Genomic DNA, 26,309 nt, shown 5'->3' with positions numbered 1-26,309 from the left:
CTCATTGTACAAAATGCAGTTCAGGAATTCAAATCTTAATTGCTCATCCTGACCAAGAGATCATCCACATTTAGAGGTGAGAAAGGGAGGGAGGAAGATGGTCTTCTTTCCAATTTAGGATCCTTATTCACACTTCTACAGTGGACACTGAGTTCTGAGGAAGACTCTATGCCACTGCACAACTCTACCCATAGCTTTCAATAATCCTTGTCCTCCAGTCAGGTTGTTGCAAATGAGTGGGTTAGGCTGCTTAAAGAATCAATGTCAAGGGTATTGGCAAAAGCAATTTTATTAGAAGTTTATAAAAATGCAACTTAACAGAATTCAATGACAAGGTTCACTCTACTACTTACCAAAACATACAAAGGAAAATCAAATTAGAATTGAATCAGAATGAATTATATAGAGAGACCGGAGGAACAAAAGGGTAAGGAGGACCCTCCCACTGAGTCATGAGGTTCAGAACGAACCCCCTTGCTTTTGGAACTTCTCAGACAGGAGTTTAGGTGTGGCCGAATCCAGACTTAGTCTCAGATTTGGTCAACGGATCATGTCTAAAGGAAAGGAAGGGTACAAGGGACAAAAAAATCCTCCCGTTGAGTCACGAGGTTCAGAGAAGACCAGCTAGGTCCACTCGTAGTCCCAGACTTGGACAACAGTTTATGTCTAACAGAAGAAATACGGGAAGACCCTCCTGTTGAATCACGAGGATCAGAATAGACCTCCTTGCTTTCTAAACTCCTTCTCATAGAGGAGTCTAGGTGTGGCTAAGTCTAATCCTAGTCTCAGACTTGGTCGATGGTTTATATCTAAAGGATTATATGTATTTAGCAGCAATGTAAGGTTCATTCACAGTTTAAGGTAAATCATAAGATCTTAGAAACACTTAATCATGGATTAGTTTGACATTTACAAAATGAGTTGATAGAATGTACTACAACAGTGGCTTGATTACAAATTTGGAATGATAGTATTATACTTGCTATTGAATGATCAGATTGATTCACACAGGCACACACACAGACACAAAGATATAGACATAGATATAAAGGTATACCTGCTAAAAATTCCCCTTGAGTTCCAATGAAATATTCACGTCAAATGTCTCAGCATTTCTCAACGCGCAACGGTTGACCCTCAAGGAGGAGAGGGATTTTAGCCCAGGTCTCGCCAGCTTTTGGCGGCAGTCCTCCAAATTTCACAAACTGGAGAGTTCATGACACTCTGAGAGGTGTCCCACTCAGAGGCAGATGCTGGTTGCAGCCCACTGCAGTACAGGAGAGCTCAAAGGGCCTCACTTGGGACCACTGTTTATAGGTTCGTAAAATGATTGGCTTTAGTCATCAGCAAGTTACTGGGAAGTTACTGGAATTCCAGTAACACTGGTACCATTCCACTCAGGCTACAGTTCAGATAAGGGATGTTCCAAGGCTGTGAGGGGATGGCTGATTACCCGCCTTGAGTTGGGTAACAGGAGTGCTTGGTACGGTCAGTGCTGCTCCCCACCTTAGCCATGCAAGAGTTCGTGGTACAGTCAAGGGACGCTTAACAACCCAAGTCATTGCAAAAACGCCAAGGCCTAGCTGGAATTCCTGAGATTGTAGAGCTGCCCAGGAAGGGTGGGGGGAAGGAATGCACTACCACACAGGTCTGTCTGTTTTTCTGAGGAACTCCAAAGTGTGGGATATGCTGCAGGCCAATTCATTCCCTCCTGACATTTACCTCCCAGGCAGAGCATTGAGAATTGGACAGGAAGCTGATTGTGCACATCTCCATGATGGGAAGCTGAAGAAGATGAACAGTACAGGAACAAGAAAAAAAAAACAAAAACAGCAAGAATGACAACAAGAGCAAAGGCAACCATATCCAGAGATCCATACCTGCCACACATCTGTGAGAGGTGGAGTCCAGACAGCTAATAATAGGCTTCTAACAGATTTTCAGCTCATGCAAAGGGCTGTGAAACTTGAGCTAATTAAGCAGCTTAGGTAAACTGGGCTGAAGCAGTATGTTTCTGACACAATCGTTATGTGTACAGTGAATAATAAGTCTATATAAAGGCAAAGAGAAGGAGCACATCCCAGGGGAGAGGTAGGGAAGTTTTCGGCGGCATCTGCAGAAACAGGAAAACCAAGCACTTTGTGTGAACTGCTACTCTCAACTTGCCAGACCTTAATGCAAGTTTGCAAAAAGACAGCTCTTGGGCCCAGTTGTCTTGGGAAGTAAATGAAATCGTAGAAAACTACTGACCATTACAAGCCTTCAAGAAGTGATGGAGAACTATGCTGAGAAACAGCTGTTGAGGAGTTGTGCATGGAGCAGTTGAAATGAAAAGAGAAGTCAGATCCACAGACTCTGAGCTTGCTAATGTTCTGATAAATCACAGCGTGGTGACTAGGTTCATAGGATCAAACCCTTCCTGATGCAGAAAACAACAACCATACAAGAGGGAGTGATCATAAAATTGTTGATGTAGGCACGCCCATGAGACTTTTCAAAATGTTGTTGATGATGAGAGAACAGACTCACACTACAAAATGAGTTCCTTACTGACATCCCAGCTCTTTCTCACTTCCTTGCCCTCTCTTGCACTCGAAGCTAGGAGAGCAGGTTTTGAAGAGTCACCACAGGGGCTGGGGAGAAGCTTTCTTTCCCAACAGTCCATTACAAGATACCCTGAGGCAGATTTCTTAGGACAAATGAAATCAGGAGTCCTTTTTTCAAGCATCCACAGTTCAGTTCTGCATCTTATACACTTTTAAAATGTAATATAATCTCATTTTGTCTGATGAAAGAAGCATGACCAGCTGTCTGTTTCCCGTCTCTTGATTTTCTTTAACTCAAAAGGCAAGATTTCAGTGTCATAAAAGGGATTCATCCTTTTACACAGGTTGGAAAACCTCCTGCATGCACTGCCTGTAGGCTAAGCTCAAGTCAGGTTAATGGGTTTCTCTGTGGTGTGGTTGATTGGCATAAAGAGAAAAAGGTAGAAGATGGAAGGAGGTGAGAATTAGACACTTAGCTTGTAGTGGGTAAATCCTACTTATTTGTGTGGGAGATAAATTACAGAGCTCAGAATAACTTTTCGGCTAGAAAACTGCATAACTGCCACGATGTAGATCTCACGTGAATTTTGGAGATGAGGTAAGTACAGCATGGGATGCAGTTTTCCCATCTTTCATAGGCAGCTGCTTTAGGAAGCCATTGCAACTAACTGTAGGTAAAATATCTAGAAGGTGATATGACTTAATGGGAAATACAACAGAATTATCTTCAGATATGATCGTAAGCTGATGAATATCACAGTCTTCATTTATGGATTGACCATTTACTATTATGGGAGACAAAAATTTTCAAACTTCAACACCTACAAAATAAAAGAAATGTTTTCCTTTTTTCTGTTACTTCTTTCTTCCATTTGCTACAACTTCTCACATACTTCTTATTAAATTTCCTTCATCAAGTGAATTTTTCATTAACCATCCACTTGATAACTATCAGAATATGTCTGGAGACAGCTATTACATCTGAGTTTCTTGAAGAAAATCTCATACCTCTCTTAATTTCTTTCTTTCAGCCAGACTTTTCTATACCAACATTATTCAGCCTTTCTGAAAATAAATGGCTTATTAGGTGTTTATGCATGGGTATTAAAAATCTAATTTCAGCTACCACCCTGCAACAAATTGAGGCTTTTCCTCAATATTCTGGTGCCCTTCACTCAGTATTGCAAAGATTAGTTTGCAATTTTTTTTTTTTCTGGGTCTTTTTAATCAGGAGAGAAAAAAAAGTACTTTAAATCTGCATTTGAACTTTAACTCTTTAAAAACCTTCTTGCCTAGTAAAAAGATCTTCACTGTTGCATTACCATATACAGCTGTTCTAGAAAAAGTGCCGCATACTCAGTAGTCATAAGAATTTTAACAGTCCAGATCCTCTAGCATCTCCCAGCTGAGTAGAGCCAGAAGCCTCTAAAATGCAGTTGTTTAGAAGACTAACCATTGGACTAAGACAAAAGGATTTTTTCTTATTTTTGTGTATGTGAACATGTACTGAGAATGCTTTAAAACTTTGGAAACTGTCATGCTTTCCTTTTCTTCTTAGTTTTCTTGCTTCAGGCATCCCCCCCCCAGCCATCGAAAGATTAGTTGAAGAAACACTGTTTCACCCTCCCAACCCAGACAATTAGTCTGGCGGCAAGCTATGGTGTAAGCAGACAGCACTTTCTGCTCTCTACCTGTTTGGGACCATATGACAGCTTAATCTCTAACAGAGCAAGTCAGATTCCAATGAAATTCAAGCTTGAAGCCATTAAAAAATACCCTCATTTGACTTACTAGACCAAATGTACATGTATATATACATACAATTTTGCATTTATAGAAGCAACTACAGCCATTCAAATAAAGTTATGGGAAAAAAAAAGGCAAAAAAAAGCTTAGAACCCATCTGGAACTATCCCAAAGCCTTAGACAGTTTTCAGTAATGTGATTCCATGCAGCCAAATGGCAGGTAATACAGTCAGGGAAGAGAGGAAAGTAGATGCTCCTTGTAAACTGGGAAACTGCATCCAGAAAAATACAGGTTATGCTGGGGAAGAAATCCAAAATGAGCTCTCAGTGGAATGCTGTATCTGGACAAGATTTTATATTGAGTAGGCTTAGGAAACTTCTCTTTCATTTTCAATATTGTGTTAGTGAGATTATTTTAAAAAATCCTGACACTCATTTTGTTTTCTGTATGTTTTGGATCACCTGCTGGGGGGAGGAGTGAGTGAGTGTCTGTGTGCTGCTTTACTGCTGGCCGAGGTTAACTCACCACACTCTACTTCAAAAGATACATTAAAAAAAAGAAGGGATAGTTCAAAAAAGACTTGCATGAATTATACTATCTCCAAGTACTATCACTTCCCTCTCATTTTCACACACAGTTCTAGGTTAGATTTTTCTGTCTTCTCCTTTCTCCATTGTTATTAACTCCAGTACCAGGCTTGAAATTACATAACAATAGCATTTGCTTATCAATGCATGATTGTTGTTGTTACAGTAGCATTGTTTACTCCAACACTACTAAAGAGTGGTCAAATAGATTTCAGAATTACAGTGGAAATCTTTAGAAACACAGGAGAACTGTATCAAATGCTAGAAGACAATGGTATGCCCAAGCAGGTTTACAGATACGCAAAGACTGTGTTAAGATCAAGCAGTGCCAATTTCTAATGTGACGGAAGTGTCTAAAAGCTGTTTGCACCTTTTCCATACAAAGAAGTTCAACGAGGTCATCAGTCATGATCACCTCATGTCTGTTGTGATATTAAAGATTGCAGTTCAGCTTGGGTATTGAGGTAGACTAACCAGTGAGATCATAGATAACTGGCTAAATTTTTGACAACAGATTTAGAGTGCAGGAGTTTTCATTTCAGTTTCACTGAGAAACAAGCTATTCAGCCCTATATTCTGAAGAGCTATTTAGGCAAGAAGCAATTATATGTAGAAAAAAAATTACAATTAATTCTTAACTTGTAAATTTTACTGTTCATTTTCTATCATAAACTAGTTTTCTTTTTAAAAACAAACTGTCAGTATCTATCACTATGGTATGTCTTTTTTATCATTCTTACAATATTATCCTCAGAGAACAAAGAAAGATATGCAGTCTTGTAGGTGGAAAAAAAACACCACCACAACAAAAAACCCCAAACCCTTAAAAGGAACACAGAGAGCTCATTATTATAATATGTTGACAATCATGTTGACTGATAGTAAAGAAAGTACATAAGCTTTTGTGGCCAGCAAACTTGAATCTTAGAGTCCAGTCTGACGGTGAAGGGCCATTAGTATCACGCCAATTCAGTGACTCACATTTATGAGTCATATAGGTTTGTTAACATCAATAGAGCTACTGCAGGAAAGAATGTTGAACAGTGAATCAAAGCTAAAATTTGAATCAAAATGAGCCTGCCTTTGTTTTGCTCATTAAAAATTCAAGATACTTATTTTTTCCAATGAAAGCTTATCTTACATCATTTCAGAGGCTGGACATGAAGACTACATTAGAAGCATTAGACAATCCCAAAGAGCCAGAAAATTTTCCTCCCAAGAGATAAATTGGAAACTCCTATGGCCACCTTGGCAGAACTTTTCAGTGATTTCTATTTATCTGGAAGAATACATCTGACCATAAAGAAAGCATCTATCATTCCTATCATTCATGTCATTCCTAAACTGTGAATAAGCAGAAACAACAGCAACATTTAGGTTCTTTGAAGTATTCTTCATCAATTATTTTAAAAAGAGAAGCTGTGGAACTATTTCCCTAGAGAAGTTTCCTCTTTTTAGCACTGTGATTATCCTAAGAACAAGAATTTCATGTCAGTAACATATTACTTTAGTACTAGTGAATTAAATTTTTGTGAAATAAACCAAAGTCTTCAAAGAAAAGTCCAGTGAAATTATTTTTTTTTTCTTTCTTTCTGACAAGAAAAATAAATCTCTGTTGTTGAGTCAGTAAGTTATTTCTTGACACATTTGTTAAATATTTGGGGAAGGAGGCAAGTAATATACTAAAAAATCTTTTATTTTTAAAAGGCTATCATTATTCATTTCCAATTGTCCTAACTGTCTCATCTTATGTAGTGGGGTTTTTTTAATTATGTATTTTAAGCTATATAAAAACCACTTTCATCTTTGTCAATTGTTTATCTCCAGAGTTTCTGTCTAATTTCACACAGAAAAAGAAGCCATAATACAGATCTACTTTCTCACTACTCCACTGCAAAAGGATTTTTAGTAATTTCTATTGCTTTTAGTGGTGTGTTTTATGGTGTGTTCCATATAAAGCATATGAAAAAATATACCGTGATGACCTTCTAGAATATTGAAATAACCATCTATCCAACACATTCATCCTCTTCTTGTTAATTCAAATTAAAATGGAAGATTCTTTTTTAAAATCTAGACCACACTTACATATAATGAAAAGTTATAATACATTTCATGGACAGCGGGTGCTTCCATGACTGCACAACTGTGAAAAAACAGAACTTATAATGGCTCCAGTATGAGTATATGCCCTCATTGCTTTAAGAAGAGAAGAAACTTCTAATTTCCTGAAGGATTAGTCCTCAAAATACAAATACACCTTCCTTGCTGGACTGCTGTCATTGAGACACTAGGTGGTAGCTTTTATCTTATCGAGTTTTTTAAACACACGCTAAAAAAAGTTGTTCCTGAGATGCATCCTGGCTACTATTTTAATTGTCAATCTAACCTTTGCTGTCGGAAAGACAAAGTACTGCTGCTTTCCTGTAAAATGCTCATAATGTAGCTAGAAGTTAAGAATCAGCTGAGGATTCTGGAGAGATCACTTTCCACTTATTTATCTGCACATTTTGCATTGTAATTAGCTATCTTAAATGGCACTCATCATTTAAATAATTATGGTTTCAGCAGTCTTATGGCCTTAAAAAGGAGAAGGAAAGAAGATGATTTAATTAAATTACATTGGGAATGAAGTTAAACATAAGAAGGAATAACTTCATCTGTGATAAATGCAAAGCTCTTGGCTGAATATAGCATTCATGTCACTGTAAATTCTAATAACTAATATTCTGACATTTAAAAGAGCACTAATTTCTATCTGTTTAATCCTGCTTATTATAGTGTATTATGTGATCAATACCATAAATGTGTCATTAGCCACTCTACAGTTAATGCAACTGCTAGCATTACTTTGGTCAAATACATGGATGGATCTAAAGCCAATATATAAATTTAATTGGATCATTTTTATTCTTTTTCTTTTATTTTCTTTTTTTTTAATAATTATATAGACATATTTTCAATGTTATTTATGATGTAAAGAATACTACCTGGACTTCATGTTCTGTCTTTTTCATGCATAATGTATTGTTTTATATTTTGTTACAAAGGTGAAAATCCAAATACAATTATTTTTAATTTTGAAAATAGTTTCTGTCAGAACAAATTTTGCTTTTATTAGCCCAATGGAACACACAAAAAGAAAGAAAGAAAGAAAAAAAAAGAAACAGTATGTAACAATAGTTACATACTGTTAGTGGTTAGTAATAGCCATGGGAGGTAATTCTTCAAAACCTTCTGAACCTTCTCATGTCTAAGAGTATTGTTATTGACGTTATTAATATTGGTAGGAAGTAAAATGTTCCTTAGTCATTTGATGTCTGATTGTAAAAGCTTTTTGCCATTATGGTTATTGTTCTCATCATGTGCTGTTCAGCATGAACAAGTCATATCTCTGTCATCACTAATGGTTCATTATTAATAAATGTCCTCAATCGTTGATCGATTTAGCTGAATAATTGTCATGCTCTACCTTTGATTTCTCTGCAGTCTCTGGGAATATGATAGTATGCCAATGCTTACATAGGCTTGCATCAATACTTTTTTATAAAACTCACAGCACACTAGCCTGTTAATCATTGTGTCTACATTTGCAATGCCTTGACATTTGTCGTATTGCTTAGTAAATCAGCCTTATAAAGAACTGCACTGCATTACACTACATAGCATTTTGAATCTTTTCTACCTTGCCATGTGACTGTCCAGCACCTAATGTCTAACATTTCACTGCTATATACACGCCACAAGATTACACTGACAGTTTCAAAAGCAAGCCACACAGAAAACTGAAGCGGCATCTGCTTTTAATACTGGTCCTGCTTAAAAGACATCAATATGATTTAGTGCCATTGCCAGGCCAGCCTCATCATCTAGTTTGAGCCAGACAAATAATTTCCAGCTAGAATCTTACAATCTTGCAGAAACTACTCGTCTGCAAAAGCGAATGACAAGAGATGTCCCGGCTGCTTGGTAGTTTCTCTTTTTATGTTAAGTAGTATGAAACACTTAGATGGAAGACCTTCATCTCCAGTTTCATGGCTTGGGTTTGAGGTTGTAAGTCTCCAGCTATGTGCTGTCTAACTCTTTTTTCTCCAAATTTCCTCCACTTCTGGCTCTTCTGGACTCAACACATTAGAACTTATGATGAGATATTACATCAGAATCTATGATGAGACTCAACACATTAGAAAAATATGATGAGATGTCCGGGGAAGGACTACCTCAGAAATCTATTTTCCCACAATATTTGTATGTCCCTTCAGCCCAGTGACAGAAACCAGGACCAAGGAAAGCTTTAGTGATTTCAGTCATAGCAATGTGCAATTGGAAGCATGATTACATATGCCCTACTACCTCTCCTATCCAGCTATTAAGGTTGCATTTGTAGTGACACACAATTAATCATTTTGTGATTTACCCTCATTCCCTTAGGACACTTGTATCATCTTGTGCCTGCACTTTTGAGGTTCCCTGCAACAGTCTCTTTTCTTCCTTCAACAGACTTCAAGATATGGGTTACTGATAACTAATGCTTTATTAGCAAAATTTACTCATGCTTACATCCTTGTACTAGAGTCACTGAATAGGTCAGTCTACACAAAAAACCCAACAAGCTAGTTAGAAGGTATGTATAGATTCAGATTACATAGATACAGTGTTCTGTTAACTTTTCATTATTACTATGTATTAGTTACATAAATATCACTGGTCTGTTATCAAAACTGCGTCACAACATTGCTCCTCATACAGATCAGCCCTGAATCACACAAAGGTGAAACAGCATGAAACCAGTGACCTCTCACAGCAAACAGCCTAGCCCTTCTGCACGTATTTTCTCTTCTTTATGCCTGTTCCTCAGCTGCCTTCTTCAATCAATGCATCTAACAAGTTGCAAGCATGTCCCCCGTCTTGCATTCCCCAAAGTTCATAGCCTAATCAGCAGAATTTGGAAAGCCATCTTGTGCATAACTCCTCTCAGGGCAGTTCTCTTTAAGTATTGTCTGAAAAGGCATGGAGTTTTATCTAAACCACCAACCCCACCCACCTGCTACACAACTGTTTTGGGATGTTGGCAGGATAAAGGATAAACATGTATTATATTTTGTGTCTCCAACTACTAATAGGAACTGAAGTTAGGAAGATTTCCTTGCAGAAAAAAAATTTGAAAGGAAAACCTGGGAGTAATGAGGGCCCAGGTGGGGGCTGTTTTCCAGGAAGGACTCTGTCCATGTGAGAAAACAGCACTTGGAAGGCCAGAAAAGGAAGAAAGCCTCTCCAGCGTGTACCTGAAAAACTTCTAGCCCAGAGGTCCAGCAAACCACTTCAAGCCCACTTCAAGCAAAGCTGTCTATCAGAATGAGACCTAACACACCACAGTTCTCTGATTTCTGGAGTAAGTCAAATAGTGACTGCATCTAAGAAGGAGTATATTGGATGAGTGACACAGAGTAAGACGATATGGGTGACCTCCCAGTACATTTTCCAGGTATATGTAATTTGCTGATGTAGATGATGTCTTGATGGGCTTGTAGGAGGTGGGTGGAAATAGAGATGAGTCAAATGGAGATGCTTAAAATCCAAAACCTTGAAAATTACTTTGTGGCAGATATGTTCCAGCCTGTATGTCCTGGATAAATTCAGATCTTTTGAATAAAATGAGAACATCTGTATTTACTAATATTTGGCAGAGAACTTGTATCATATGCATAGTTATGCAGTAAAGATGACACTTCTAGTTTTGATACTTGTTTTATAGCTTTAAAGAGTTTTTGTAGTTTGATGCAGCTCAAAAGTAAATTTCTTTTGAAAGTACCTCAGAAAAACAAAAACAAGAAGAAAAAGCACATATGTACATACACCTGGCTCCTTTTAGAGTTTTCACCATTAGCACAAAACTAAGAGCTACATCTATGTTGCTGTTCAGTTGCTCAACTTTTTGTTTGTTTTTCCCCCCACAGAAATACAGAGCAAAATGGTCAGAATACTGAATTGGCATAGCACTGTACAAATAATGGGTTTACTCTAGTTTCAATAAATGTTGAATTATGAGCATCCTGAATGGGTTCTCCTAAAGAAAGAATGAGTGACCACAAAGCATCATGAGCTACCTTGAACTGGCTTACTTTTTAAGGGAAAACCAAGCCACAAGCCTCAAACAGCATGCTCCTACTCTAGAAGGAGCATGTAAGCAGAACCTGTATTTGTGGTTGCATCCAGAAGCTGGCTAGCATCCATGCAGCATCAGAAAGCTCTGTAATCCTAACACAGTATTCATTCTACATAAATGTACTGTTCATATCCTCAATCCCTGTAATTTTCTTTCAGCCTGCAAGGCTCATAGAAAATCCCAAATGCTATTGGCTTCTTCCATCTTCCACTTAAGCAGGTAGGGTTATTTTTGGTTCATTTTAGTTCCCTAATCCCATTTTGCAGCTAAAGTAATTTATGCTCCTGTTAAGACAGGAGGCTGGGCAGGAGGCCCCCTCAGTTGTGCTGCCTTGCACTACATGGCTCACACTGCTAGGCAATCCAGCCTATTCCACTGAACAGGATTTTTGCAACTTTCTTATTCCCTTGTTTCGAAGACAGTCTGGCTGTCTTTGAACCCTCTCATAAATCAGGGTAAACACAGAATCACAGAATCACAGAATCATTAAGGTTGGAAAAGACCTATAAGGTCATCAAGTCCAACCATCAACCCAACACCACCATGCCCATTAAACCATGTCCCACAGTGCCACGTCTACACATTTTTTGAACACCTCCAGTGATGGTGACTCCACCAGCTTCCTAGGCAGCCTGTTCCAATGCTTGACCACTCTCTCAGTAAAGAAATTTTTCCTAATATCCAGCCTGAACCTCCCCTGCTGCAACTTGAGGCCATTTCCTCTTGTCCTATCACTTGTCACTTGGGAGAAGAGACCAACACCCACCTCACCACAACCCCATTTCAGGTAATTGTAGACAGTGATAAGGTCTTCCCTCAGCCTCTGCCTCTCCAGGCAGAACAACCCCAGTTCCCTCAGCTGCTCCTCATAAGACTTGTGCTCCAGACCCCTTAGCAGCTTCGTTGCCCTTCTCTGGACACGCTCCAGCACCTCAATGCCTTTCTTGTAGTGAGGGACCCAAAACCGAACACAGTTTTGAGGTGAAGTCTCACCAGCACCAAGTACAGGGGCACAATCACTTGCCAAGTCCTGCTGGCCACACTATTTCTGATACAGGCCAGGATGCCGTTGGCCTTCTTGGCCACCTGAGCACACTGCTGGCTCATCTTCAGCCGGCTGTCAGTCAAAACCCCCAAGTCCTTTTCCACCAGATAGCTTTCCAGCCACTCTTCCCCAAGCCTGTAGCATTGCATGGGGGTGTTGTGACCCAAGTGGAGGATTCGGCACTTGGCCTTGTTGAACCTTATACAGTTGGCCCATCGATCCGGCCTGTACAGATCCCTCTGCAGAGCCTTCCTACCCTCCAGCAGATCAACACTCCCACCCAACTTGGTGTCATCTGCAAACTTATTGAGGGTGCACTCAATCCCCCCATCCAGATCATTGATAAAGATATTAAACAAGACCAGCCCCAAAACTGAGCCCTGGGGGACACATGCCTGTCTGATGATGCAGCAGATTCAGGATGAGACCAACAGAGATCTCCTTTTACATTTTGTCCCCCTTCTGAAGTGGAATCTTACCATACAAGTTTTCATGTATTCTCGTACCTGCTGAACAGGTGCATATGAATCTATATGTGGAATGGCTAACATCAGCAGAGATTGTTAGAGTATCAAAATCAGAATGCAAAACCTTCTTGCCAAGTACAGCCTTGTGACAGAAGCAGGCATTCAAGGGTCCAAGAATAGTTATGCCAAGTGCTCCAAATCCTCAGACCAATGAAAAACAAAATGTAAAAAAAAGGCATCTGAAATGGCATACTTCACTGCCAGGCAGACAACATTCTCACTGCTAAGTCTAGAAACAAAGAGCAGCCAGGCCCAGAAGTCATGCATGCCATTTCAGATGCTTTCTAAGCAGGCAGCACAGCAAGAATACCAGAATTCAAATCTCAATATCTAACACTGCAGCAGGCCTGACATCTGGCAATCCACACAACATTGATTTTGCAGTGTTTTGTATCCATTATTGTCCCATGTTTCTTTTATTTTCTTTTCCTTTTCTTTCCATCGGAATTTCATAGGATTTTATTAAACCAGAAAATAACTGCACCCACTAAATGGAACAAATTTAATTTGCCAGATGATTCAATTCTGTATAAGTCCAGCAAGAATGCTGATGAAGCTACAGGCCAAGAGCTCTTTATTCCTTGACTGAGTTTTGCTTGAGAGATTTAATTTTGTATATTAATAGGCAAAAGGATCTATTATGGAATTATTATACATTATTTTTTAAAGTTTCTTTTATAAATGGGTGTGGGCATGGTTGATTTTTCATTGGTTATATCTTGCCTGGGCAAGTAAAGTTTATTTACTGCATTATAGGAAATAACTTTGTGGGACTTCACGTGGCTGCTTGATGCTGAGCTTCACAATAAAAAAAAGTCTGCAATATGTTGTTGCAAGAGTCTACCCCATTTTTGTCTAAGGCCTTTTTTAGTGTTTGTGCAAAGCATTCTGTTAATCCGTTTTGAGTTGGGTAATAACTATCTGATCTAGTGCAATTTCTCACTTTTTTCTTCAGGAAAATTGGAAATTCTGCAGGAAAATATGAAAACTCTTTATCTAAAACAATCTCTCTGGGCAAGCCAAATCGAACAAAGCAAAATCACAATATACCTCAGTAGTTTTAACAGAAGTGTTTATCATATGTGCCACTTCTGGCCTCCTACAATAAACACAATTTATAATTAAGTACATTTATTTATTTTTCCCTGCTAAATCAAGAAGCTTCATTTCTACCAAGGCTTACTGCCATTTTCATCAAAAGGAAAGAGTAGATAGAGTGACAGTGTTTTTATTGATTTCCTCTTTCAATACCAGTCCAAAGGCTCTTACCATCAAGAATAACTTCTCTGCTTTTTTTTAATTTATTTTTCTTATTATGTGTTCACTGCAGGATGCTGGAATAAAAATTACATTTTCTTGCTTGGGAGATGGACATTAAGTGAGCTGCAAAGTGCATACAGTAACTATACACAGAAATTCTTACACATCTCTATACTGAGAACACACAAAATCAGCATTTTATCTTTCAGATAGTACAATTTTCCACTTTTGTAATTATTCTAATTAACATTTTCACAAGTCATTAGAAGATAGAGAAATTATTAAGAAAGACATAAAACCAAAATTTTATTTTTAAACATAGGATTAAGGGGAAGCTTTGATAATCGTAAATTGACTCTGATTCTCTGTTTAGACTTATCACTATCAGCAATATGGTACATACTACTCTACTGCTTCATATTGTCTTCATATCATTTCAGTTAGTGAAGGACCATTTGCTTCTGTATAAGTACTGACAGTGGGAAACATTATATTCAGAAGAATTTTGGTAACTACATTTTACATTTATATATAAAATTTTTGATTTTTATTAATATAAGACTATCAATGTTGGGGTTTTGTGAGGTTTTTTTCTTTTTTCCCCACAACTGCCTTTGGAAACGATAGGCAGTTCATTGCTCTATTGGGTTTATGTGTCAAGGTGGTGGTAGCAGGGGGCTACAGGGATGGCCTCTGTGACAGACACCAAGGTCAGAGAAGAACAGTGGGGAGGAGGTGCTCTAGGCCCCTGAGTGGAGATTCCCCTGCAGCCCCTGAAGAAGACCATGGCTGTAGTGATCATGAGAAGACAGAGTTTAGGATCATGTGCAGTATGCACAAAACAACAAGTAGGATTGCAATCTTGGACTTCAGGAGGGCTAACTTTGATCTCCTAAAGGAACTGCTTGGACAAATCCCATGGGTTAGGGCTCTAGAGGGTAGTGGGGCTCAAGAGAACTGGGTGATATTCAAGTCCCATTTCCTCCAAGCTCAGGATCAGTGTATCCCTAAGAGCAAGAAATCAGGCAAGGGAAGCAGGAGACCTGCATGGTTGAGCAGGGAGCTTCTGAAAAAGCTCAAGTGGAAGAAGGAAGTTTACGGTATGTGGAAGAAGGGACTGACCACTTGGGAAGATTACAAGACTGTCAGACTGTCAGGCTGTCAGACTATGCAGGGATGAAATGAGGAAAGTCAAGGCCTCCTTGGAATTAAACCTGGCAAGGGATGACAAGGCCAACAGGAAGGGTTTCTTCAAGTACATTGAGGGTGAAAGGAAAACTAGAGAAAATATGGGCCCACAGTTGAATGAGACAGGTGCCATGGTGACAGATGATGCAGAGAAGGTGGAGTTACTGAATGCCTTCTTTGCTTCAGTCTTTACTGCTCCAGCCAGCCCTCAGGAGTCTCAGATTTTGGAGGTAACAGAGAAAGTCTGGAAGAAGGAATACTTTCCCTTGGTTGAGGAGGATCAAGTTAGAGATCAATTAAGTAAACTGGACATCCGCAAGTGCATGGGTCGTGATAGGATGCACCTGCGAGTGCTGAGGGAGCTGGCAGAAGTCATTGCTGGGCCACTCTCCATCATCTTTGAAAGGTCCCGGAGAACAGACAAGGTGCCTGAGGACTGGAGGAAAGCCAACATCACTCCAGTCTTCAAAAAGGGCACGAAGGAAGACCCGGGAAACTACAGGCCAGTCAGCCTCACCTCCGTCACTGGAAAGGTGATGGAACAGCTCATTCTGGGTGTCATCTCAAAGCATCTGGAGGAAAAGAATGTTATCAAAAGTAGTCATTGTGGATTCACCAAGCGGAAGTCCTGCCTGACCAATCTGATAGCCTTCTACGATGGCATGACTGGATGGATAGATGAGGGGAGGGCAGTGGAGATGTTGTCTACCTTGACTTCAGCAAGGCTTTCGACACCGTCTCCCACATCGTCCTCATAGGCAAGCTTACGAAGTGTGGTTTAGATGAACGGACAGTGGGGTGGATTGAAAACAGGCTGACAGAGCTCAGAGGGTTGTGATTAGTGGCACAGAGTCTAGTTGGAGGTCTGTAACAAGTGGTGTTCCCCAGGGGTCAGTACTGGGTCCAGTCCTGTTCGATATAGTCATCAATGACCTGGATGAAGGGATAGAGTGTGCCCTCAGTAAGTTTGCTGATGACATGAAACTGGGAGCAGTGGCGGACACACGGGAAGGCTGAGCTGCCATTCAGCATGACCTGGACAGGCTGGAGAGTTGGGCAGAGAGGGACCTTATGAAATTCAACAAAGGCAAGTGTAGGGTACTGCACCTGGGGCGGAATAACCCCATGCATCAGTACAGGTTAGGGGCTGACCTGCTGGAGAGCAGCTCTGTGGAAAGGGACCTGGGAGTCCTGGTGGACAACAGGATGACCATGAGCCAGCAGTGTGCCCTTGTGGCCAAGAAGGCCAATGGCATCCTGGGGTGCATCAAGAAGAGTGTGGCTAGCAGGTCGAGGGAGGTTATCCTCCCCCTCTACTCTGCCCTGGTGAGGCCGCATCTGGAGTACTGTGTCCAGTTCTGGGCTCCCCAGTTCAAGAAGGACAGGGAACTGCTGGAGAGGGTACAGCAAAGGGCTACAAAGATGATTAGGGGACTGGAACATCTTTCTTATGAGGAAAGGCTGAGGGACTTGGGTCTTTTTAGTCTGGAGAAGAGAAGGCTGAGCAGGGATTTTATTAATGCTTACAAATACTGAAGGGGTGGGTGCCAGGAGGATAGGGCCAGTCTTTTTTCAGTAGTGCCCAGTGACAGGACAAGAGGTAACGGGCACATACTTGGTCATAGGAAGTTCCATCTAAACCTGAGGAGGAACTTGTTTACTTTGAGGGTGGCAGAGCACTGGAACAGGCTGCCCAGAGAGGTTGTGGAGTCTGCTTCTCTGGAGATACTCGAAACTTTCCTGGTCACATTGCTGTGCAATCTGCTCTAGGTGAACCTGCTCTGGCGGGGGGGTTGGACTAGATGATGTCCAGAGGTCCCTTCCAACCCCTATCGTTCTGTGATTCTATGATTCTGTGATGCAGGCTGTCCCCCTGCAGCCCATGGAGGACCAGGCCAGAGCAGATATCCACACTGCAGCCTTTGGAGGACCCACACTATAGCAGGTGGAAGTGTCCTGAAGGAAGCTGTGACCCTATGGAGAGCCCATGCAGAAGCAGGCTCCTGGGAGGAGCTGTGGCCCATGGAGAAGAGCTCACGCAGGAGCGGTTTTTCTGGCAGGACCTGTGGCCTGTGGGAGATCCACGCTGGAGCAGTCTCTTCGTGAAGGACTGTACCCCATGGTGAGGACCCACACTGGAGCAGTTTGTGAAGGACTGTATATCATGGGTGGGATCCCATGCTGGAGCAGGGGAACAGTGTGAGGAGGAAAGAGCAGCAGAGAGGAGCTGTTATGGACTGATCACACCCTCCATTCCCCATCCCTCTGCACTGCTCAGGGAGGCGGACGAAGTAGAGGAGTTGAGAACTAAGGAGTGAAGTTGAGCCTAGGAAGAAGGGGGAGGTGGGAGGGAGGTATTTTTAGTTTTGTTTTTCTTTCTCACCATCCTACTCTATTTTTAATTCGAAATAAGTTAAATTAATCTTCCCCAATCTGAGTCTGTTTTGCCTGTGATGGTAATCAGTACGTAAGTGATATTCCTGCCTTTATCTTGACCTATAAGTTTTTCCATCTTATATTCTCCCCTGTCCTGTTGAGGAGGGGAATGAGAGAGCAGTTGGGTGGGCATCTGGCAGCCAGGTAAGGCAAACCTACCTCAATTGCTTGTCTCAATTTTTGTTTTCACATTTATGAAAGTGACTATCTGAGGTTAGCTTATTCTATATTGAAAATAGTATGCACAAATAATGTTTGATATTATCTTGATATGAACAGGTTCAGAATTTGTCATGATATTTTCATTTTCAGACTAATTCCATATCCATTTCCTATGATTGCCATCTGATCTAAGGAGTTTACTACCCTCCTCTGCTTTCATATAGCTATTTCCTATCTACAATTTACAGTACTCTCTATGGCATTACTATCACTTTTTGCAGGGTTACATGGTAAACTGCATCATTTACAGGAAAATTTGGAAAAAAAATACATTAAAAAAAAGTAAACCTCTAAAACAGACTTATTGTTCAAGGAAAACTAACCAACAGTTAGAGGGCTGAACTGGCCTAACCAGCTCTTACCACAGTAGAAATTCTTTCTGAACTTGTCTTCTAGCCGCGTAAGTGAATGTCAAACCTGCAGGGGCTCAATTTGAAGCACACCCTATCACCTCTGTAATTTGCATCAGCCAGGTCCATGTATAGTCCCCAAAAATGTAAATTCTGTTTTTCACGCAGTGGTATCTATGGGAAAATGCCCCTCAACATCTCCAGCAAAGTGTCATTAAGGGCACTGTGCCTTAAACAACATTCCTTCTCTGACAAGCAGGCCAACTGTACAGCAGGCACTGGGTCAGGCAAGACACACAAAGTTAAGTGCATTTCCTGGAGCTAAGCACACATCTGCATCCTACATAGTGATTCCTACACACCTTTCACAGCACAGAGGAATGAGATTTGCAGTGTAACCTAGCACTTGAAACACAGTGAGGAAGGAGGTGGCAGGTGAAAAGGGAGTGAGGGAATCAGCAAGCAACTTGCCATCCACCCCAAGGCATTAGGTGATACACTCCCTCGCATCTCCTCTCAGTTCTGCTCACCGTGTGCCCAGAGAGCAGAGCCTGTGAGCTTACAGTCATGCAGGCACATGACGAGATGAGGGCACTGGGACAGCTGGGAACACTGCCGGAAATCTGGTATCTGTATCCCCAAGAACATGAGGAATGGCCATGGCCATCATTGCTCAGGCAGGGGGCTATGCATTTGCACTTTCTGCATTGCTTATCAGCCTAGAACTTACACAAATGGCAGTAAGGGCTTTCTATCTTGGGGGATGGCTGTCAGTCTTCTTACCAGATGAAAGACATGACTGTACTGAAGTTCACTTGCACACATTGGAAATTGTTCAGCCCCGCCAGTCACGGATTTTTACACAATCATGCTGCAAATGCAACAGTCCCTGCTGTGTAAGCACAGCAACCTCACATGGTCTCACATTATGGCACTCAACTTTTGGAAAGATCCACACCAAACCTACCACCCAGGACTGGAGAGCTCTTTGATGACACTCAGGCATTATTATCTGCTCCAGTACATTCCTAGTGGGGCCTTGGTGGGCAAAGTATCTTTACTGCCACCACTGCAAAATCTGGAGGAAAGGACCAACTCAAACATACCTCCCCCTCAATTTGTACATATAACCCAAGCAGCATTCAACAAAATTAAAAGGCCGCTGCCAGACCTTGCTACATTCTCTGAGCCATGAAGGAATCCACAGTTCTGCTTCCTGTGGACACAGCTACAGGGGCTTGCAGACTCCTTCTCAGGCCTTAGCAGCCTGGCCAGTGTCCCAGCCATCACCTGGCGGAAATACAGTGCAAGAGGTTGCTAAATGTAATGGGTTTGGAGGTCCGTGAGTGTTCCTCTTGTCCTTATTCAACTCATGCAAGGATGCTGCAGTGTCCCCAGGTCCTGACAACAGTTAGGAGGAGCATGTATTCCCAATACGCACACACAATAAACACATAGCTGGCCACACAGCTCAACACAGACAGAAAGCAATGTTTTTATCCATGTCCCCATAAACACATACAGCACTCACAAATACAAACAGCACAGATTGCCCATTCTTGTTCCTCCTTTCTGACCAATGAGGTCTGAAGCCTGCTAGTGGAATGTGTACTCTCACAACATATGGGCCTTTATTGTAGCTGGCCTTAGACACTTGGCTTATCCAATACCTGATCCCTAGAGCCCTGATTTCCCCTAGTTGCTGGTGCTTGGACCTACAGGTCCCTGGGCTTTGTGGCCTCACTCCAGTTGCTGGAACTCGGACCTCTTATCATATTTGCAGGCTAGTCCACTTTGAAGGTCATGGGCATTCGCACAGGATCAGCAGCATTCACACAGAATTGAGAGTACACACCCACACAGAAAATATTTAGAAGTAGAATTTAACAAGAATATTGGATAGACTGCCATGGTAAGGACAGAGCTCTGTCACACAAACCCCTTGTTTATAATGTGACCAGACCCTTTTATCCCTTTCTTTGTCTGTTTTCCCATGCTTGTTCCTCCCCTACTCCTCCCTTTCCCTGCCTTTGTTCCTTCCCCTAAATATCTTGTAATAAGGTTCTCATGCTCCCACAATCAACTTAAAGCACTCCATAAGTTTTATACAATCCCAAATGCTCTTCCCTCACATGCCATAATGAGCCCAGACCCATTTAAACCATTACTCCCTATAGTCCGCCATGCATACTGCAGGGAGAATTTCTCTAAGGTCATCAAAAGGTGACTCTTTGTGGGTTTCACACCAGGGACAGTGATTGCTCTCCCCAGATGGTCTTCCCAGTCTGCTCTGTTCTCACTGATAAGGTTACTAGGTTCATAGACCTATAATTGCTCTTCTGATCCTCCCCTGGTCCCTTCTCCCATTGTGTTTACAGCACTTACCCTTTAACTGGGTAACTTAATGTATGGCAACTTGCACAGGGTTCGGCTGCCACTCCTAGAAAAAAAAGGAAAAATAAGACCAAACTAAAACAAAACCCTAAACATTTCAGCCAGCAGCCATTCAACTAAACCTATAACTTTGCATTTACATCATGGGCAAAAGTCACATGGTGGCTAGCTTCAGGTGCCGCTTGTCATCAGCCAGTTCCCCCAAGTGGCAAGCCAGTTCAAAACATCTCCATGGAGCTAGTTAATTGGGATGGAAATCAGGCAAGAGATGATGGGATGGTGGCACTCTTGGTAGTGATGGTGGTCATGAAAGAAGAGCAGGCACAGATGCATACTGCCATCACTACCTTCAGGTCTAAAACTTCTCATCCTACAGTTGTGGTATGAAACTACCTGGTACTAAAGCTGGGAAAAGTCTTTTTAGGAGATGCCCCCACACCCCTGCATCACGGAGAGAGAACGCCTATAAACCCAAATGGCTGCCACTCTTGTTACAGCAGTAGGAGCCTATGAAGGGAGTTCTCTCATTTTCTAAAAAGATCAGTGAAGAAACCTGAAGGCGGGTGGATTTGGTGAGACAGAGAGGCAGAAGGGATACAGACAGGATCAGTCCCCACCAAGCAGGTCCTCGGGTTGCCCATGGTGTGTGACACTGCCGGCCCCCTTGAAGGGTGGGGGGAGGATTGGCTGGTGAGCCTTCATAGCTTCGTAAGGGCAAATACTGTCTTCAGGGCATATGCAGAGTCCTCCGGGTGTAACATACAAGTGCCAAAGGGCCACATGGGACAGCTGCATCTGCCTCTCCAAAGCAACAACAGAGTGTGTCATGGCCCTGCCAGCCCTGCCTGTCCCATCCTGGCCTCAGCTTCTCCCTGACCCCAGGCAGGCACCTGATGCCCAGGGCTGTGGCTACCCTGGTGTCCCCTGGCTGCCCTGCTCCTGGTTGGGGCGGAGGGATGGGCCCTGGCTGCCAGGCCCTATGCTGATGGACCCTTTGGGAACCCCTGCCATGCCCAGCCTGTGGGAGCTGCTGGCTCCTATGGAGATCTGACGGGGTGTGGTAAAATAAGGAGTTAACTGAAAAGTGTGATGAATTACAAGGCAGAGCCACTGCATAAGTGAAGACCCAGAAAGTGATGTCTGTCCCTGCTGACAGCACTGCAAACAGCTGGACCCCACATTCAGGCTAGCCCTCTCTCTAGGCATCATCATATGACATGTGTGGAGACCTGGGGCTGCTGAGTGGAGGTAGAGGAGATCCAGCCAACCCAGGACATGCGTAGGTGAGTGCTATGAATATGTGATAAAATTTAACATTGCAATTTTTACATATATTTAGCATGTCCCCGGTGTATATTATCAAACACCTCTGAGCATGTTCAGCTCTTTTCTTTCCCATCAGTATGGATGCTTAGCATGCTCCACAATATTCTTCATGGGGAAAGTGACCTTGCTGAGGTTCCTGTGCCCTGGCCACTGGAGTCGGACTGAAGAAAGTGAAGCTTTTTGAGCCTGTAAAAAGGGGCCACGGGGACGGGGGTTGGCTGGCGGGTGAATAGAAGAAAACCATTAGGGCTTAATTTCAACTTTGAGTCTGCATCTCTGGGGATTACTTTGGGAGAAAGGGACAACAATGGATGACTATACCAGGGCATACCTGTGCCACTGCTATGCCTTAAAAGGCCCAGGACTAACAGTTTAACATGTTTAGCAGTTTAGCATGAGATTAATACAGAACTAGACACCAGTGTTAAGCAAGTGAATCCCTTTCTACAAATGGAATTCATTTGGCTAAATGTAGATATTTAAGAGAATGATTCCTCTGTTGTTGGGGATCTAGTTCAGTTTAATATGTGTTAGTGCTTGAGGTCAACTAATCTCATCTGTGAAACCTCTGACACTTACCTCCATCCCTCCATCCGTATAACTATGCCCTCAGCCAGAGCTGCCGAGACCACTTTGTATTCTCTTTCTAAAGCGAATATTTAAAAATTCCTTTTTAAATGAACACAAACTGTCCAAGATAACTGAAATAGGTGGTAAGCCCTTGGTGCTCCCCTGTTAAGAGCACTGCTTGAAGACATCTCAGACAGATATACTCACCTGAAAAAAACTAGAAGGGAATTCCTCTCAAAAGTCCTTTGAACTGTGAAAACAGTACAGAGACTGGCTGACAACTGCTCATCCTGGGGGATATATCTGCTTATATCTGAAGGGTGTAGTGAGATGGAACTAAACTATAATCTTAAAAGTATTAAGGTACACAAGAGGCGGCTATTATAATACATTCTTTGCCTCTGTCTATGAAGAATTTAGTCCTGTAGGCTAGCAGGAGCTCATCTAATTAGCAAGCTGGCCTAATCTTTCCTACTCCCCACACAACTCACCATCAAGGCCATGTGGACCCACAGCAAGTATTTGTATAAGGAATATCATCATATATGTGTCTGAGAGCAGAGCCCAGAGATGTATCCCTCTGCTTCTTGCATTTGATTGTTAAATTCAACCATCTTCTGGAATAAAAAGCACTGTCATCACATATGCTTTTGTGCCAGACACAGTCCCCACTTCGATGCTGTAATCCAGGTATGCTGCTGATGTCTCTATTTAAGAATTTTGAACTGATCTGCTGAAGTGTATGCCTAGTGCTGTTTGAGTACATGCCACAAGCTGTGACTGAAGCAGTGGGAGGTGATGTGTCCTTGTAAAAGTCTTAATACTGCTGATCTTAATTTGAGGTGAATCAGTTTTAACTTCTTCCTCTTCTGATCCTTTCTAGAGTGCAGAAAGCAGGTGCAGAAAACCATTCCTTCAACTCCACACATTATTTGGTTCAGGGACCGAAGGAGTATGTGTCTCATGTAGCAGACAGTTTTTGGGCCTTGGAGTCCAGTGCTAGGGAACATGTGCAATATAGTTTTATTTCTCCCATGACTTTGGTGAAGCAGAGACTTTTATTGTTGAACATAGCAGGCAGGGCAGCTTTGACAGGCTTTTCCATGAGATGGAAAGCCAGTCACCTGTGCCTTATATAAGCAACTTATTTCTGCCTATACAGACTGGCCCTATTATAGGAGTCTAACGTACACTCAAGGTTGGAGAAAGGGTTTGCCTTTCAAGGGGAGTACAGACATAATGCAAGGAGGAGTTTGAGGATGCACTGAAAAGGGTGAGAAGAGCAACTTTCTTTGAATGTGACTTATGACATCACCTTGTTGAAAACATAATTGATTTGAAATGTTATTTTCACAAAGGTGTATATCCACAGAGCCTCCAGTGAATATAGGCATAGGTAAGTTGTTCAACACTTGAGAGGAAGCATTTTATGAACTACTATAGCTACTTCAGGAAATGCAGGCAGACTAAATATCAACACATGTTTAATCATGAGTCTCACTCTTACTGCCTGTGAAGTTTTTCTACCTGGAAATAATAAGAATAATAAGGCTAAGGATGTTTGTGACAGGAATATGTTAATGTAAGTTGCAGTCCAATATTTCTTTAATTCTTCATTGCCCTATAGAAAAGTCTAATGAACAACAATGTGCAGTGCCTGTGATAATATGCCTCTCCCTACTGTAAGAAACTGGAGTCTAGAGTCACCAATAAACAAGGACCTCACTCTCCATGTCCCAACCGCTAGCTCCTACACACTAATACCGAAATACAAGTTGCAAAACATTTTTTATGTGCTTAGTGATGTTGCTGAGGGAGATTTTTGACAGGTTGAGAATCTTTTCCTTACAAACTCATTTCAGTCATGAGTGCACACAGGAAGGATAAAAGCCTACCTGTCTAATATGTTTTGCATCATATAAATATGCCCTACCATCTGCCCTGGGGAACTAAAATATGACTATATCCAGGTACATATTTAATCAAAATGGCTTCCAGAACTTTTTATATATACATTTAGTCTTAGTCACACCTTAAAAACCATGAAAAGTCACATTTATACCATTTTAAATGTAACATAAAATAAATAAACATAGACTATTATCACAAATAATTGTTGAATAAATGTGATTAAATCTTGAAGGTAACATGGCTGAATGCATTATGAGGGAAGTTGAACAGGAATAGATTCCTGACCCCACATTATTCTGACTTTTAACAGTGACCTAGCATAAATAATGTTGCAGTCAATATTTTAAAGATGACAAAGACTGTGCAGGTGGTTAAATAATGAAGAGTACAGATCATTGTCATAAGAAGATATGGAACACTCGGTTAACTAGAACATGAAAAATATTCTTTTCAGAACTAAATAATATAAGCTGTGTTTACAGAAAACTATGTTAAGCAAAACTATATTAGGATGCAAAGACTCCAAAGGACTAAGTAGATAATCAACTAAATAGGAGTTTCCAATAGTTTCCAAAGTCATAACTGTAATAGGTAATTAGTGGGAATATGAAACAGGAGTAAAGAAGTGGCTGGTACAGAGATCCAGTTATCACTATCCATATCCTGAGAAGAATGTTAAAACACTGGAGAGAGTTTAAAACAAAAATAAAGCCCCTGAAATAGTTATTCTTGCAGTTGAAAAAAATGTATAGACTCTCAAAAAAACCCTTAATGCTTTTAAAATAACCAAGGTAACTTGAAAGGGTGGTTTGATCATACCCTTTAAGTATTTGCATGGCTGTACTTACAGCTTAGGTGTACTTGAAAAGACTTTGTAAGGGTTTTCATTCTAGCAAATGAGAATGTTGTTCCAATATTCACTGGATAGTTGCCTGGATGTGTTGACTTAAATTAGTTATTGGATTATATTACGAAAATACAGCTCAGGGTAGTCGGAGCTCTCTTCGTGGTGTGCTTCCTGAAGGTGATGTTCTGACATTTGATTAACAGTGTCATGTTTTTGAAGAGGGCCTTGAGAATGGCCCTCCATGTGTAGATGCCTGAATCCACTGCTGTTCATCCCACATAAATAACACTACACTGTTCCTGCCAGTGTAGGAACTGGTTTTGCAGGTAAGGAACCTCTTTTCCACACTGAAAAAGGAGGGCAGGGAAATTGCAGCTTGGGTGAGGTTCATGGTTGTCTTCTTTTGTGATCATGATGACGGCCTGTTCAGAGAAAACAACCACCCCGATAGGAAGCCCAGAGTTCTACAGGTGGTACAGAGCTTGCAGGGAGCAGCAGTTCTGCAGGACCCAACCCGGAGGAAGAGAGCAGTTGCCATGTGATCCGAAGAGGATGTGGACACAAACATGAGTAACTGGAGCATGACAGAAACTTAAAATTTGTATTTGTGACAAGAAATCATTAGCAACTTTAGAGATCATGAAGAAAACCTAGTTGATCTTAAGCCTAAAAAATCTGAAATAAATTAACATTATTTTTAAATGTATTATAATTTAAAATTAGATTTTTAATAGAAAAAAATGTCAATGTTTGCATTTAAACAGTTCACTGTAGTTTTCAGGAGATAAATGTGTCATTTTAAAATGTTTGGAATCATTTTCACTCTCTTCCCTATTGACTGAAGTACTTCTTAAGCAAATGTTTGCATATGTAATTAGAAAACGATGCATGAACATGTGCAGAAATCATATTTGCAGCACTGTACGTTTTGGACATTTATACCATTGAAATTAGTTGCCTTAAACATTTACACTGATTATTTTGTTTTAAAATATTATTGGAGACACTTCAGTTATATCAGAAACATATGTTCTCTATATTATTAGTTCACACCTGTATAGGATGATCTTTCTTTTTTTTCCTGGTGCTTTTACTTCATTTTACTCTAAAGTCAGGACAATTTAAAATGTCCAAAGATTTTCTTTTATAACAGATTTTTTATGTGGGGGATGATGAAGAAATTCTTC

Source organism: Gavia stellata, chromosome 3 (genome assembly GCF_030936135.1).
Source record: "Gavia stellata isolate bGavSte3 chromosome 3, bGavSte3.hap2, whole genome shotgun sequence".
NCBI classification, from domain to species: Eukaryota; Metazoa; Chordata; class Aves; order Gaviiformes; family Gaviidae; genus Gavia; species Gavia stellata.
This window is presented reverse-complemented; position numbering follows the sequence as displayed.